General features: G+C 43.5%; 1 protein-coding gene across 4 annotated transcripts in view; it reads right to left on the bottom strand.

Moving 5' to 3' along the window:
- The window catches only part of BIRC6 (baculoviral IAP repeat containing 6), a 1530571-nt gene that overhangs the window by 844448 nt on the left and 668807 nt on the right, over window positions 1–17316 (bottom strand). The gene's annotated exons all lie outside the window — the stretch shown is intronic.

Raw genomic sequence — 17316 nt, 5'->3', positions numbered from 1 at the left:
ATCTGCGGCTAGCAGCAGGTAACCTGCCAAAACGGGGACCAAAAAAAAGTGGTCTCGCAGGTACAGGGACAAGGCCATTCACTGGACCATGGAGCAGTGAATGGACTTGTCTCCGCAGTTAAGTGAGGGAATGCGCATGGTCACTGATCGCGCAGTCCAGCAGCCCCCTCCCTCTTTTCTCCCGATCACCAAAGTCCGGCCATCTCCTTCCCTCCCTGCCTCCCTTCCCCTCACCTTCGTTGGCAATTCTCCAAGCGTCACAAGCCTTTAAATATGTTGCACAGTGGCTGCTTAAAACTTCTCCTGATGCAACCGGAAATGAAGGTGCGTCAAGAGGAAAAGTTTTGGGTAGCCGCATGCAACTTGATGAAAGGCTTGGTTAAGCTCGAAAACAAAAAAATTAAAACCGTAAGCGAAGGTTATGGGAAGGGAGAAAGGGGGCTGCTGGAATGCACAAAGGAAAGTGGATCGGAGAGGGGGAGGGGAGACGCTGAAGGAAAATTGGTCAGAAAGGGGGAGGGGAGACAACGCTGAAGGAAAGTAGGTTGGAGAGGGGGAGGGGAGACAACGCTGAAGGAAAGTGGGTCAGAGAGAGAAGGGAGACGATGCTGAAGGAAAGTGGAGAGAGGGGGAGGGAGGTGCCCGGACCGTGGTGATCAGGAGGGAGAGAGGGGGCTACTAGACCGCACGAATGGTGCTGAAGGGAAGTGGAGAGAGGGGGGGAGAGGAACAGATGCTGAAGGGAAATGGGAAGGAGAGAGTAGAGAGAAGACGAAGGAAAATGGGTAGGAGAGAGAGAGAGGGGAGCGCATACTGGATGGAAGGAGGGAATAAAGAAAAAAGGGCAAATGCTAGATTGGGGAGACAGATACGAGATCTGAGGGGAGAAAAGGATGAGAGATGCTAAAACCCACCTGGGGGAGGGAAGGGAAGAACATAGAGATGCCAGACTATGGGGGGAGCGGAAGGAAGAAAATGATGATAGACGAATGGTGTGGTGAGGGGGGGTGGAGGGAGAGATGGAAAGGAGAAGCACAGTAACAGAGCAGATGCCATATGGAAGAGGCAGAGAGAAGGCAGACAGTGGATGGAAAGAAGAGAATGATGAGAAGATGAGGAAAGCAGAAACCAGACAACAAAGGTTGAAAAAAAATTATATTTCTTTTTTTTTGTTTGTTTTAGGATAAAGTAGTATATTAGTTGTGTTGATAAACATTTATAAACAAAGCCCTGCCAGCTGAAGATCTCTTCCTCTAGTTCGGCAGCCAGAACTTTGATTTATAAAATGACAATCATACAGAATATTGTTTCTTTTTATACTTTAATAAAATAAGTTCAGTATAAAACTATTTGAGGCTTGTGTGGATGGGATCAAATGGTTTGTGGGGACGGGGAAGAGATGGGAACCGAGTTTGCAGGGATATGGCGGGGATGAAAACTGAGCTCGCGGGGAGGGGGGGCAGCTTGAAGGGATGGGGACAAATTTTTTTCCCCCTGTCATTCTTTATTCCTAACTCCTCTCTTTAATGTCCTGTGCTAAGAAAAAAAAAAAAATTATGAACTTTTTTTAGTACAATTTACATTCTAAACATGATTAGATTCTAATCTAAACCCTGTTAAGAGAGAAATATAACACCACTGAATGCAGTAATTCACAAAAAAAAGGAAATATTTTGATTTAACAAACAGACTTAACAGTAAGTATCATAATGTAAAAAGTATGTGAACTCTTCATTCAGTAACAAATAAACTACTAAAAACATTTCCTTTAACTGTGGATCCGTTTTTGAAGAATTTTATCTCATTTTTTTTATATAGAACTATTCGGACCATCATCAGAGACCAACATCCGACCAACAACAAAAAAATATATATATCCTTGTGCAGGTTTTAAACAAACTCTCAATGTTAAGCTCCCTTTTTTGGTATGTGAAACAATTTTTTTCTTTTTTTATTGAACATCACATAATACATGAAAATAATCAATACACATAGTAACATAGTAAATTACGGCAGATAAAAGACCTGAACGCTCCATCCAGTCTGCCCATAAGTTATACCCATTAAAAAATACATGATTACATTAACTTGTCTCTTCTTTGATATTTCTGGGACATAGACTGTAAAGTCTGCTATTGTCCTAGGTTCCAAATGCTGAGGTTGCCATCCAAGCTCACTCTAGCCAAGTATAGAGCATTAAGGGATAACTTGAGAGGAGTCTCCGTTGGCACCTTAACATAAGAATATAAATATTAGCCTTACTGGATTAGACCAATAGTCCATCAAGCCAAGTAGCCCGTTCTCACGGTGGCCAATCCAGGTCACTAGTACCTGGCCAAAACACAGAGTAGTAACATTCCATGCTGCTGATACAGGACAAGCAGTGGCTTCTCCCATGTCTTTCTCAATAACAGACTATGGACTTTTACTCCAGGAAATTGTCCAAACCTTTCTTAAAACCAGCTATGCTATCCGCTCTTACCACAACCTCTGGCAATGTCTTCCAGAGTTTAACTATACTTTGAGTGAAAAAATATTTCCTCCCCTTGTTGGATAGAATTGGACAACCTTCAGGAGGAGTGTAGGGATACAAGATGGACTCTTAAAGAACAATTTAAAGGATGAAGAGGTATTAAAATGCTGTCAAGTCTTGTAAAACAGAGGTTCCTAAACCTGTTTTGGAGGACCCTCAGACAGTCAGATTTTTCAAGATATCCTTAATGAATACACATTAGGCAGATTTGCATATAATAGAGATGACAGGCATGCAAATCTGCCTCATGCATATTCATTAGGGATATCTTGAAAACCCGACTGCCTGGGGATCCCACAGGACAGGTTTAATAACCACTTATAAAATATCATTTGGAGCATAATCTGCATTCAGGCCTTGCATTTTCCACAATTTGAGAAACCTTGAAAGACATGACACAGGGCTATTTTATTTATTTAATCTTGCAGTAGAATAAAAGGAGACAGGCAGTTCATACTGTTTTTTTTTTTAAAACAATCAGCATAGTTGGAGCGCCAACATAAAAGCACAGGAGACCAAAGACATATGTAAAATTTGCTTGCATTTGGTCTATCAAGCAGAGCTGGCCTATAAACTAAACAGAACGAGCCAGCACCCAGTTATGAATATATTGGGAAAGCATATATAATTTTGGCTTACAAATTGAGAAAAGTCCAAGCAGTCCATAGTGGCAAAAAATAGGGATAGACCTGACAATCTGCAATATGTCATCACAAATCTTTATTGAAAATACATGAGCGTTTCCGGGAGTACTTGCAGGAATTATACACTTGTGACTCCAAAATCAGAATTTAAGCTATTACTTCCTACTTGGTACCCCCCTCATCAGCAAGCTAGTCTTGGGGCAGAAGTGACTCATGTGTTAGTCTAGAAAGCCATGAAGTCTATGGCTACATGGAAGGCCCCATGTTTAGGTGGTCTGACAAAAAATTTTTATAAGGAATTCCCTGATTAATTAACACTTTTGCTAGCCAAAGTGATTAAACCAGAGGGTAGGGGTGAACAGGTTCCCCTGTCCATAATGGAGGCTTGGATGCCAGTTAAGAAAGCAAGGATAAAACAGACTGTCAGTCATACAGTCTGATAGCCATCTTAAATGTTTTTATATATATATATATTTATTTATTTTTATTTTACAAAGGTTTTGGCTACCAGGCATGGAGGGATTATCCTAGATTTGGTGCACTCAGACCAGGAAAACACTTCCCCCAGAAGATAGGCAGCAGATAATATACATAGAGCAATTAATAATATACATGTGGTTTGAAGAAAGCAAATTCCAGCTTTTCTCTTGGGGATAGACACTGGTAAGGCATTTCATAAGGCTAACTTTGAGGGCATGTTAGAAATGTTAGATATTTATTAAGTGGACACAGGGACTTTATTCTGCCTCCAAAAGTTTATGGGGGTAATTCTAAGATGTTTAACAATTTTAAGGGCACCAAACAGAGCTATCTGTGCACCTTAATGAAGGAACATTTTGTGGCTGCTATCTGTGGGAATGTGGGAGTAAGGGGGAGGAGGGAGGAAAGACAGTAAGATTGGTTTATTTGCAGATTATATGTTGTTTACATTGTCTCCCAAATCTGCTGAGAGAAATGAAGGCTTTTTCTAGCGTTTCTGATTCATAGTAAACATAAGGAAATCAGAGGCCTTCTATCTTAAGCTTGGAGAAGCCCAATTTCCTCTTTTCCCTTTAGGTAGGATCAACATAGTATAAAATACTTGGAGGGGTATGGATTACAGTACAGTATACAGAGTTGTTTGATGCCAACTACCCTAAATTACTACTGTGTTTCCTCGAAAATAAGATAGTGTCTTATATTGATTTTGGGCCCAAAAAAGACACTAGGTCATTTTCAGGGTAGGGCCTATTTTTTTTCATGTACACATTTACATTACATTACATTACATTAGAGATTTCTATTCCGCCATTACCTTGCAGTTCAAGGCGGATATCATCTCTCCCTTCCTCTCCTTCACCTCAATTCATCCTCTTTCCTTTCTCTTCCCCACACGTGCAACGTCTTTCCTCCCCTCTCACCCATCACCTTGTGCCTTCCCTCTGCAACATCTTTCTATCCCTCCCATCCCTTGTGCAGCAGAACCCTTGAGCACCCGCCGGCGAACCCCCGCTGACCATCCATCCTTCCCTCCCATCCGAATCCCGCCTACTGCAAGCCATAAATACTTTCCTCCAGAGCGGCGTCAGGCCAGTAGCACTTTAAACAAGCTGCTTCGCGGCCTTTCATGGAACACATTATCGTGGTTTGAACGAATTGTCACAATGAAGATGAATTTGCTGCCATTATTTCTTTATCTGTTAAGTTCTGTCTATTGTTGCTCCAATGCACTACTTGTCGACTCTTCAGGATAATATTTTAAGATTCATTTGGAACAGTGTATTACCTTTTTTTGTTTTGTACTCCAAATTTTAGCCAACCATTTCCCCTTCCCACCTTTCTCCAGTTAAACCAACCAAACTGTGCTAAACAAGAAAAGTTGTATTATAGGGGACCTGGACTCTGATAACTTCCCATGACCACACAGAAACTCTCCCACCCCCCTTTTTATTTACCTTCAAAACACAAAGCTAGCTGGTAGACTGGGAACACTGTAATTAGTCATCAAATCAATATGCATAAGAACTTGCTCAGTTGATTCAATACATAGCTATAGGCTTTTGGAGCAAGAAACTAAGCATAATGACCCTATATTGAAAACAATTGCTGTTTAAAGGCATTCTGTACATCCCTGAGCTCCATCAGTAAGATCTCATGTAATACTGTACCACTGTCATAAAGATAGTGATTTTGTCGGGTTCTTGTATTGCAAAATACACTTTTTCTCCCCACTATACAAGACTCTGCCATCCTGGGTCAACGCTCTCCTCCCTAGACTCCAACAGAGGACATCTAGCGAAGCAGGATATCCACTGAACTAAAAACAATTATTTGTTGAATAATTCTCTCCAGAAATCTAATAATGTATCTCCAAAAACTTAAATTTCTGGAAACATCCAAAATGCATAGTAAAAAGTATCATCATCTCTATTACACTTTACACAAAGCAATGTTTCCACTCCCTTCATTTTATACAACTGAGACTAGAATGCACATAATCTATATCAACATTGCATACTGACATTCTTTTAGATCAGCCTTCATACCCAGTTAGGTATTGTCCAATGCAACCTGAGTATTCTCATCAAATCAATAGGTTGATCGAAGTCCATATTCCACCTGGCTGCTTAAGAATTTAGCTCTCTAACAGGGTAAATCTTCAGTAACTGTTTACGTCAACTGTTTGTTCCCTAAGATTGGTCCACACTCTGCCAATCGAATCACCCTCTGATTATCTAGTCCTTGCTGGAAAGTGCATTACCCTTTTACAGAAATAGACTGTTACACTGCGGGTCAAAAGCCCAAAGCTTAGCCATTCCCTTCCAAAGGGGTAAACTATAGTGCTACATCGCAAATAACTAGGTAGGGAAGAATATTTTCAGTGTAATAGATACAAATGCCAAGGATTAGCTAGCACCTTTTCCACTGCAAACAGGGTATAATTTTCCTTATCAAACAACCAACCTTGCAGGTGCCTAAGCAGATAGACCATATTTATTTTTAATGTCGGGCACACCTAAGCCCCCTCGCTTACAATTTTCCTTTAATTATGTACGTTTTATTTTAGATTTTTCTCTCTCCAACAAGAATGTGTCACTTCTTAATAGATACTTTTAAGATCTTTCTGTTTTAAATTAATTGGAAGCATCTGTAATATATACAGTCATCTAGTTTTAAAAAAGGTTTGGATAAGCTCCTGGAGGAAGACCATAAACTGCTGTTGAGACAGACAAGGTAGAAGCCACTGCTTGCCCTGGATCGGTGGCATAGAATGCTACTACTATTAGGTTTTTCCCAGGTACTTGTGACTTGGATTGGCCTCTATGCAGATGAGATACAACCAATCAAGATGACCTTTATTCTATGCAATCACTGTGGTGCTTTAATTCCAAGACATACTATTTGGAGGCTTAAGGCTTGCCCCATCTGTCTTCAACTTGCCAGTATTAAGGAGGAGCTAACACTTCCTCAACATTTCCATTCCTTTTATTAATACTAGTGTTCATTCTTGATTCCTAAATAATCAATTTTTTGCCAAAATAAAGTATTATCAATTTTGCCTCATTTTTTTAATAACTCTTTTCTTTCAGCAGCTTATTCAGGAATTCTTGCCAGTAGATGGTAAAATGTGACAATAAATGATCTGACTATACAACAAGTGTTCATTTTGTTCTATTATCCTCAGACCATATTGTCTTTTCTTATTACTTAATAAAAAATCAAGTTGGTAACCTTTATTATGGGTTCGCAAGAAGGAAAAAAATTTCTAGATCTATATCTTCTAACAATGAAGAAACTCTTAAGTAAATTTATCTTCTGTCCTTTCTAATTATTTTTCAAATCTCCTCTTTTTTAATTCATATATAAATGTTGTATCTTATAATCATATGGAAGAAGATCCCATAAAGCACAGTTACTTACCGTAACAGGTGTTATCCAGGAACAGTAGGCAGCTATTCTCACATGTGGGTGACGTCATCGACGGAGCCTCGATGCGGACGCCTCACAAGCAGACTTGCTTGAAGAAACTCAAAGTTTAGAGTTGCCCGCACCACACATGCACAAGTTCCTTTCCCCCCAGCACAGGGTGCGTCTCATCAATTCAGATAGCTAGCAGAGAAGCCAACCAGGGGAAGTGGGTGGGTTGTGAGAATAGCTGCCTACTGTCCCTGGATAACACCTGTTACGGTAAGTAACTGTGCTTTATCCCAGGACAAGCAGGCAGGTATTCTCACATGTGGGTGACCTCCAAGCTAATCAGAATGGGATAGTGGGAGTGTTGGCAATTTAGGAGAATAAATTTCGTAATACTGTTTGGCTAAACTGTCCATTCCGTCCGGAAAAAGTATCCAGACAATAGTGAGAAGTGAAGGTATGAACCGAGGACCAAGTAGCAGCCTTACAAATTTCCTCAATAGGTGTAGATCTGAGGAAAGCTACTGAAGCTGCCATTGCTCTGACTTTATGGGCTGTGACTTTATTGTGAAGGAGTAATCCAGTCTGGGCATAGCAGAAAGAGATACAAGCAGCCATCCAGTTGGAAATGGTACGCTTAGAAATAGGATGGCCCTACTTATTTGGATCGAAGGAAACAAAAAGTTGAGGAGCAGTTCTGTGTATTTTGGTGCGTTCCAAGTAGAAGGCCAAAGCACGTTTACAGTCCAGAGTATGAAGAGCTGATTCTCCAGGATGAGAATGAGGCTTTGGAAAAAACACTGGAAGTACGATGAATTGGTTGAGATGAAATTCCGAGACCACTTTAGGGAGGAATTTAGGATGAGTACGAAGAACCACCTTGTCATGATGGAACACTGTGAATGGTGGATCAATAACTAAAGCTTGCAGTGCACTGACTCGTCGAGCAGAAGTGAGGGCAATGAGAAACACCACTTTCCAAGTGAGATACTTCAGATGAGCCTTATCAATTGGTTTAAATGGAGGCTTCATGAGTTGAGAAAGGACAACATTGAGGTCCCAAACCACAGGAGGCAGTCTGAGAGGAGGTTTGACATTGAAAAGTCCTTTCATGAATCTAGAAACCACTGGATGAGCAGAGAAGGGTTTCCCTTCAATAGGCTGATGGAAAGCCACAATTGCACTGAGATGGACTCATATAGATGTAGACTTTAGGCCAGAATTGGATAAGTGCAAAAGATAGTCTAAAACAGAAGATAAAGAGGAATGCTGAGGCTCCTTATGATGAGAAAAATACCATGCAGAAAATCTAGTCCATTTTTGGTGAAAGTATTGTCTAGTTGCAAGCTTTCTAGAAGCTTCTAAAACGTCTCTTACAGATTGAGAAAACTGAAGAGGTGTTATGTTAAGAGGCTGTCAGGTGTAGAGACTGCAAGTTGGGATGAAGCAGAGATCCTTGACTCTGTGTAAGCAGAGAAGTAAAAACAGTAGAAGGTATAGCTCCCTGCTGCTGAGTTGAAGTAGAAGGGAGTACCAGGGTAGTCTCGGTCACCGAGGAGCGATTAGAAGCATGGTGGCATGATCGTTCTTCAATTTGACCAGAGTCTTGAGAATGAGAGGGAATGGAGGAAATGCGTAGAGGAAAAGATTTGTCCATTCCAGAAGAAAAGCATCTGCCTCGAGGCAGTGAGGAGAGTATATCCTGGAGCAGAATTGAGGCAGCTTGTAGTTGTGGGGAGCTGCAAAGAGGTCTATCTGTGGCGTTCCCCAGTGTGAAAAAATGTGACGAAGAGGCGAGGAATGGACAGTCTATTCGTGAGGTTGCAGTAGATGACTCAAGTTGTCCGCCAAGCAGTTCTTCGCCCCTTGAATGTAGACAGCTTTGAGGAAGGTGTTGTGGCGGATTGCCCAGTCCCAAACCTCCAGAGCTTCTTGACAAAGGGAGGCAGACCCTGTCCCTCCTTGTTTGTTGACATAGTACATGGTGACTTGGTTGTCCGTCCGAATGAGGACTACTGTGTCGTGAAGCAGATGTTGAAAAGCATGGAGAGCTTTGAGGATCGCTCTGAGTTCCAACTGATTGATATGACACTGATGATCTGTACTGGTCCAGAGGACTTGAGTACGGAGACCATCGAGATGAGCGCCCCAAGCGTAGGTCGAAGAGTCTGTCGTGAGGACCTTCTGATGAGGGGCACATTTGAAAAAGCAAGCCTCTGGAAAGATTGGAAGAGAGCATCCACCAACGGAGAGACTTCTTCAAGGAAGGAGTGACTGAAATGTGTCGAGAAGGAGGGTCGCAAACTTGCGTCTATTAAGATGCCAGGGTCCACTGAGGAATTCTGAGGTGAAGTCTGGCAAAAGGAATTACATGTACTATGGGGACCATGTGACCCAGAAGTACCATCATGTGTCTCGCTGAAATGGAAAAGCAGGAAGACACTGTATGACAGAGTTGAAGAAAAGCTTACAGACGTTGTTGTGGAAGGAATGCTCCGAGTTGGACAGTGTCCAGAACAGCTCCAATGAATTGTAGATTCTGTGAGGGCTGAAGTTGAGATTTGGGAAAGTTGATTTCAAATCCCAAACTTTGTAGGAACCAGGTAGTCCATTGGGTCGCTACAATAACTCCTTGAGATGTGGAATCTTTGATGAGCCAGTCGTTGAGGTAGGGAAATACCTGAAGACCATGATTCCTTAGAGCTGCTGCTACCACTGCCAGGCACTTGGTGAACACTCTGGGAGATAAGGCCAGGCTGAAGGGTAGTACTCTGTATTGATAATGCAGATTCCCCACCCGAAATCTGAGGTATTGACGGGAGGCCGGATGAATGGGGATATGAGTGTAGGCCTCCTTGAGATCCAGAGAGCATAACCAGTCGTTCTGCTCGATTAGGGGATAAAGAGATGCCAGGGACAACATTTGAAACTTTTCTTTGACTAGAAATTTGTTGAGAGCCCTGAGATCCAGAATGGGCCGCAGATCGCCCGTCTTCTTCGGAACAAGGAAGTAACAAGAACTGGCTAAATGGCATGGAGAGAAAGCAGAGCTTGAGCTTCCTGAACAAGAAGGGCGGTCTGGGATGGATTGGAAGGATACTCTCTTGGAGGAAGCTCTCGTGGAACCTGAGTGAAATGAAAAGAGTATCCTTCCCTGATGATGGTAAGCACCCAGACGTAATTATCATCCCTCGGTTGTAAAAATGATGGAGACGACCTCCTATAGGCGGAAAAGGAGACAGAGACAGAACGGTGGAGGTTAAGCTCTGTTATAAACAGTCAAAAAGGCTGAGAAGCCTTAGGTACAGCAGAAGGTTGGGGTTTCTTTTGCTTCTGAGGTTGGTGTTTTTTCAGAGGAGGGCGAGTATAAGGAGCCGGCTTCGGAGCAAAACGCCTTTGATAGATAAGAGCAAGGCGTGCAGGCTTGGCAGGAGCTGGCTTTGGCTTAGGTCTGACTATAGAAGCAAATGATTTCTCATGGTCAGATAATTTCTTGGTGGCTGCCTCGATGGATTCATCAAAGAGATCGTTACCCTCACAAGGAATGTTAGCCAAGTGATCTTGAAGGTTAGAGTTCATGTCAATGGCACAAAGCCAGGCAAGACGACGCATAGCTACAGAGCAAGCAGCCGCTCGGGCAGATAACTCGAAGGAATGATTGGAGGAGATGCAGACGTAAATTGAGAGAAAGAAGCAATGACTTTTTGAAACTCAAAATGCATTTGGTTATCCAAATAAATCAAAAACTTTGGTAGAAGAGAAAGAAGAAATTCAAAGTAAGTGATGAAATAAAAATTATAATTGAGGACTTTAGAGGTCATCATAGCATTTTGGTAAATGCGACATAGAAACATAGAAACATAGAAATAGATGGCAGATAAGGGCCACAGCCCATCTAGTCTGCCCACCCTAATGACCCTCCCCTACCTTTCTCTGTGAATAGATCCCACGTGTCTATCCCATTTGGCCTTAAAATCAGGCACGCTGCTGGCCTCAATCACCTGTAGTGGAAGACTGTTCCAGCGATCAACCACTCTTTCAGTGAAAAAGAATTTCCTGGTGTCACCTCGTAGTTTCCCGCCCCTGATTTTCAACGGATGCCCTCTTGTTGTCGTGGGACCCTTGAAAAAGAAGATATCTTCCTCCGCCTCGATGCGGCCCGTAAGATACTTGAACGTCTCGATCATGTCTCCCCTCTCTCTGCGCTCCTCGAGCGAGTATAGCTGTAATTTGTCAAGCCGTTCTTCATATGGAAGATCCTTGAGTCCCGAGACCATCCGGGTGGCCATTCTCTGCACCGACTCCAGTCTCAGCACATCCTTGCGATAATGTGGCCTCCAAAATTGCACACAGTATTCCAGGTGGGGCCTCACCATGGATCTATACAATGGCATAATGACTTCCCTCTTACGGCTGACGAAACCCCTTCGTATGCAACCCATTATTTGTCTTGCCTTGGATGAAGCCTGCTCCACTTGATTGGCAGACTTCATGTCCTCACTGACGATCACCCCCAAGTCTCGTTCTGCTACCGTTTTTGCTAGGATCTCGCCATTAAGGGTATAAGACTTGCATGGATTTTGGCTGCCCAGGTGCATAATTTTGCATTTTTTGGCATTGAAGTTGAGTTGCCATGTCCTAGACCAGCGCTCCAGCAGGAGTAGGTCGTGCATCATGTTGTCGGGCACTGAATCTTTGTCTGTTGTGCATTTGCCCACTACATTACTTAGTTTGGCGTCATCGGCGAATAATGTTATTTTACCTCGAAGCCCTTCTGCCAAGTCCCTTATAAAGATGTTGAATAGGATTGGGCCCAAGACTGAGCCCTGTGGCACTCCACTGATCACCTCCGTCATTTCGGAGGGGGTGCCATTCACCACCACCCTTTGAAGCCTACCTCCAAGCCAGTTCCCAACCCATTGCGTCAATGTGTCACCTAATCCTATAGAACTCATCTTGCCCAGCAACCTGCGGTGTGGTACGCTATCGAATGCTTTGCTAAAGTCCAGGTACACGATGTCCAGGGACTCCCCAATATCCAGCTTCTCCGTCACCCAATCAAAGAAGCTGATCAGGTTGGATTGGCATGATCTCCCCTTAGTAAATCCATGTTGTCGGGGATCCCGTAGATTCTTTTCATCCAGGATTTTATCCAATTGGTGTTTGATTAGAGTTTCCATTAGTTTGCTCACTATCGATGTTAGACTCACTGGTCTGTAGTTTTCTGTCTCCATCTTTGAGCCTTTCTTGTGGAGTGGAATGACGTTAGCCGTCCTCCAGTCCAACGGGACGCTGCCTGTACTAAGGGAGAGGTTGAAGAGCGCGGACAGTGGCTCCGCCAAGACATCACTCAGTTCCCTAAGCACCCTGGGGTGCAGGTTGTCCGGCCCCATTGCTTTGTTAACCTTGAGCTTTGACAGCTCACTGTAGACACTGCTGGGCGTAAACTCAAAGTCACTAAAAGGGTCAACTGAGCCAACCCTTGTCTGTAGCTGAGGGCCAAGCCCCGGCGCTTCTCGGGTGAAGACTGAGCAGAAGTATTCATTTAATAGTTGGGCTTTTTCCGAATCCTTATCCACATAGTCTCCGTCTGGATTCCTAAGACTTACAATCCCGCCTGAGTTTTTTCTTCTGTCACTGATATACCTGAAGAAGGATTTATCTCCCTTCTGGATGTTCTTTGCCAGAGACTCTTCCATGTGGAATTTAGCCTCTCTGACTGCTGTTTTGACGGCTTTTGATTTGGTCAGGTAGTCTGCTCTAGAGTCCTGCTTCCCTGATTTTTTGTAAGAGATGAAAGCTTCTTTCTTCTCCTTGATGAGGTTTGAGATCTCTGCAGTAAACCACTGTGGCTTATTGTTCCTTCGCCGTTTACTTACTGATTTAACATAGCGGTTTGTTGCTTCTTGTATGGTGGCTTTCAAAGTCGACCACCTTTCTTCCACATTTTCAGTTTCATCCGAATTTGTCCATAGTTTTCCTCTCCCTTCCAGGAGGAACTGTGGCATAAACCTTGGAAGGATGAGATCTCTTCAAGGAGGACTCAACAAGTAGGGAATTGATGAAATAGCTGTGAGTTGTCAAACCCTTTGCCATGCACAATTTTATACCTAGAGTCCAATTTTCCTGGAACAGCCGGTATGGAAAAAGGTGTTTCCATGCAATGACCAAAAGTCTGATTCAAAAGATTATGAAGTGGAAGCTTAAGACACTCTGCCGGAGGTTGAGGAAAATGCATGACTTCTAGATACTCCTTAGAATACTTGGAACCAATATCCAATTGAATATCGAAGTCTACAGCCATCTGTCGCAGGAAAGATGAGAAAGATAGCTGATCTGCCAATGCTTTACCTCGAGAAGGACTCGAGGACATCGAGGCAGCCTGTGTCAAAGAAGAAGCTTCGGCAGGGAAAAAGGCATCAAAGGAACCTGGTGACTTGGACGAGGCAATCAAGACCAGAACATCCTTGAGGTCTGGCATCGGAGACCTCGAACAAGGAGTCAGTGGTCTGGTAGAGGTTGGAGTAGATCAAGGCTTCGAGGAATACGGTCTGTCATAAGAAGAAGAACAATGCCTGGAAGGATGCCTCGATGAAGGCCTCGAATGTCGGTGAGAACTGTCTCTGGAATCAGATCTCGAGGATCGAGGAGATTTTGCCTCAGAGACGTAGCCAGCCGATGCCGATGTGTGAATAAGACTTACAGGCTGTAGATCGAAGCTCCAGAGGCTTGGTGGAGGAACCTCGATGCACTCTCAAAGACTCTGCTCCTTGCTTTTCGTGCTTGGATGCCAGATCAGACACTTGCAGAGACTCTGCTCCCTGCAAAGAGTGTGTAAGTTCAGGCTGAGGCAAAGGAAGCGGCTCGACCTCGCGGGAAACTGCTGAATGCCCAGGCTGGATAAGAGGAAGCAGTTTGGGTCTCATGTTAGTAAGGAACTGAATAAACTGCTTCTCTAACATGGTCTGGAAAGAAGCCAGCAAGGATGGATCTGCATCTGAAACCAGACCACCTGCTTTGGCTGGAGGTTCCTTCGAAGTAGTGTGAGTGTGCTTCGACTTGGGAGTCTTAGACACTTTAATCACCACCGGTGGAACCGACTGCTGAGCTATCTGACCTGAGGAAACAGGGGAAGATACAGCAGATGACGTCGAAGCAAGAGCCGCTGCAAACGATGAAGGTCTGTTGAGGCTCGAAGTGGAAGCAGTAGGCGCAGAAGGAGCCTCAGTGGAAGTCAAGGCCGATGACGCCTTCGAAGTCGAGAGATCAAAAGGAGACTCCATCTCACCAGAATGCAACGACGCTTAAAAGCATGAGGCTGAAGTGTTTAGCAAGGCAGGCACGACCTAGGATGATGTTTCAGCTCAAGGCACTTGAGGTAGCGTCCGTGAGGGTCCGTAAGAGAGATCGCGTGCTGACACTTGCTACACCTCTTGAAGCCCGTAGCAGGCCAGGACATAGACGGAAAAATAGCTGCCGCAAAGTCGAAGCCCTCGGGCTGCGGCCGAGCGGCCTGTCCCGGAAAACGAACGGAAGAAGAAAAAATGATTTTGTTTTTTGTTTTACTAAAATAAAAGAAATAAAATAAAACGGCGATTCGTGAAGAAAAAAACTCAAACCGCGGTTGTAGAGAAGGCACAAAGTGAACGAAGTTAAACGCAGAGAGTCAAAGACGGACTTCTCGGCTCCACGGAAAACTGAGAACTGAGGAGACAGGAAGGGAAGGCACTCGCGCATGCGCAGTGCAGGCGACTCGAAACTTCAAGTTTCTTTAAGCAAGTCTGCTTGTGAGCCGTCCGCATCCGGGCTCCGTCGATGACATCACCCACATATGAGAATACCTGCCTGTTTGTCCTGGGATAATGTAGGATCATCCTACATTTACAACCAGGTTTCAGTCACCAACAAACAATCTTTGTTGTTCTTGCATTAACCAATCTCTAATCAAAACAGCCTTATTTATCAGCATTAATATAATAACAAGGTATTGGAAGAAAGGAATTAGTAGAGGTGCTAAAGCTTGATTTTTTGCATCCTAAGATTATCACTCACTCTAATATCAGTTACCTTCTTCTGGGGTCTGTTTTCAGTTAAAACCTCAATCTGCCTAGGAACAGAACTAAGGCAACTTGAATAATCATTATTATATGAAAAATCTGCCTTTGGCCCTAGATGAATTCTGTTTGTAACAATGTTAGGTACAGGCTTCTCCAATATTATTACTTCTATTAAAAGACCCATTAACATTACCATAAAAAAGAAGTGACATGATGCAGCCTACCTGAGCAGACATGGAAGAGAGGAGCTCCACACTCACCACAAAAAAATCAGCAAAATTTACTTTATTCCCTCTTTATTCCATCCAGTACTTCTACCTATGTAAAGTGGAAGGAACCCCAGATTTGAAAAGCATAGTTTGGGGAGAGAAGAGGCTACTGGCATGCCCATAAAAACCGCAAAAACCTCCAGAGACAAACACCCGTCGACGCAGCTAAGATGGCAGATGAACCTGCGTCTTTTACAATACCTGCCAGAGAATGGATCCATGAAATCACAAGATCGGTGTCAGCAGCACTGGCAGACTACTTAAACAAGTTTCAGTCAGCTGTCAATGAAATGCATCAAAAATCTGACTCTCACACTCATCGGCTTACGAATGTGGAGCAAAGACACAACTCACAGCGCTGCAGTAAAACACAACACACAGCGCTACAGTAAAACAAAGAGGAATTGCAGGACAGGCTGAGGAATACTACGAAAGCAGAAGCCGGTGCAACAATCTTCGATTCATATGGATGTCGGAGTCGGTTAAGGACAGTAACTTTTATTACATTTTCAGCAAGTGGCTGCCAGAAAAATTAGGCAAGCTCAATAGTGATATGCACTTTAAATGTGAGAGGGCCCACTGCATTGGCTCCAAAACATCGGAAAAGAGGATATCACACACAGCCATAGCCCGATACACCAATTGGAGAGAAAAGGAGACCCTTCTTAAAGCTTATCGGAAGTCAGGAGCTTTGGAATATGAGGGGTCTAAAGTGCTTGTGTTCAACAATTACTCTGTGCAGGTGGCAGCTCAAAGAAAGCTTATAATACCATACTTCACTGATCTTCACAATAAAGGTGTTCAATTTGCCTTGGTATTCCCTGCTACACTACGAGTTTTTCATGCTGGTAAATCTGTGACACTTAACACGGTGGAGGAGGCACATGCTTTGGGGATAAATTAGCCGCCTGACCTTACTTACTTAGAGCACAGGAAGTATCAAAAAGAATGTCACCATGTGGTTCGAAAAGCCAAAAGAGAGTACGAAGAGAGGTTAGCCAGGGAAGCATGAAATTTCAAACCGTTCTTTAGATATGTTAAAGGGAAGCAGCCAACTAGGGAGGAGGTGGGACCGCTGGACGACGGAGACAGGAAGGGAGTTGTGAAGGAGGAGAGAGAAGTGGCAGAAAGACTTAACATGTTCTTTTCATCTGTATTTACAAATGAAGACACAACCAACCTGAGCAACAACAAATGAACACACAACCAACCTGAGCAAATCTTCAATGGAGATCAATCAGAAAAATTAACATCCATGGAAGTGAGCCTCGAAGACATACGCAGGCAGATAGAAAAATTAAAAACTGACAAATCCCTGGGTCCGGATGGCCATATACAGACTTTGCTAATCTACTGGATTTAATGCATTCACCTAAGTGGACGACATTCTAATTTTATATCCGCTAGACACCGAGAACCCTTTAGAAGCTTTTTCTATCGCCAAGAAACTCGAACAAATCCATTAATGAAGAGGAGGTAGGCGAGCAGGAGAAAGTCGGGCAGAGAGAAGAGGAATAAGAAAGAGTGAGAGAAAGCAGCAGAAAGTGAAGGGCAATGGCGAGAGGTAGCTCCGCCCACCCCTCCAACATCATCTAATACAGATCCGGAACTCCCCCTTTAAAGGGGAGGGGCCAACAGCACTCAGCTGTTCACGAGTGCCTTTACGAAGGGCCTTTGCAAAGGGACAAGTCACTGCACTGAAGAAACACAAGGGAAGAACACCTACACAGGCAAGTACCACAAGGGCAACAGGACAGACAAAATCAGCAGATAATTAAACACAGCAGTCACAACAGATGCAGAGGACATACGCAAAAGCAACAGGGGTAGCAGGTATATAATTAGGAGAAGGACTGCCCAGTAACAACACCAAGGACGCTACACAGATTCCTATACAAGGAGAAACAAAAGTTGTGAAC

The sequence above is a fragment of the Geotrypetes seraphini genome, chromosome 3, assembly GCF_902459505.1.
Source record: "Geotrypetes seraphini chromosome 3, aGeoSer1.1, whole genome shotgun sequence".
NCBI classification, from domain to species: Eukaryota; Metazoa; Chordata; class Amphibia; order Gymnophiona; family Dermophiidae; genus Geotrypetes; species Geotrypetes seraphini.
Note: the sequence above shows the minus strand (reverse complement) of the source record. Positions and strands in the feature narration are given on the sequence as shown.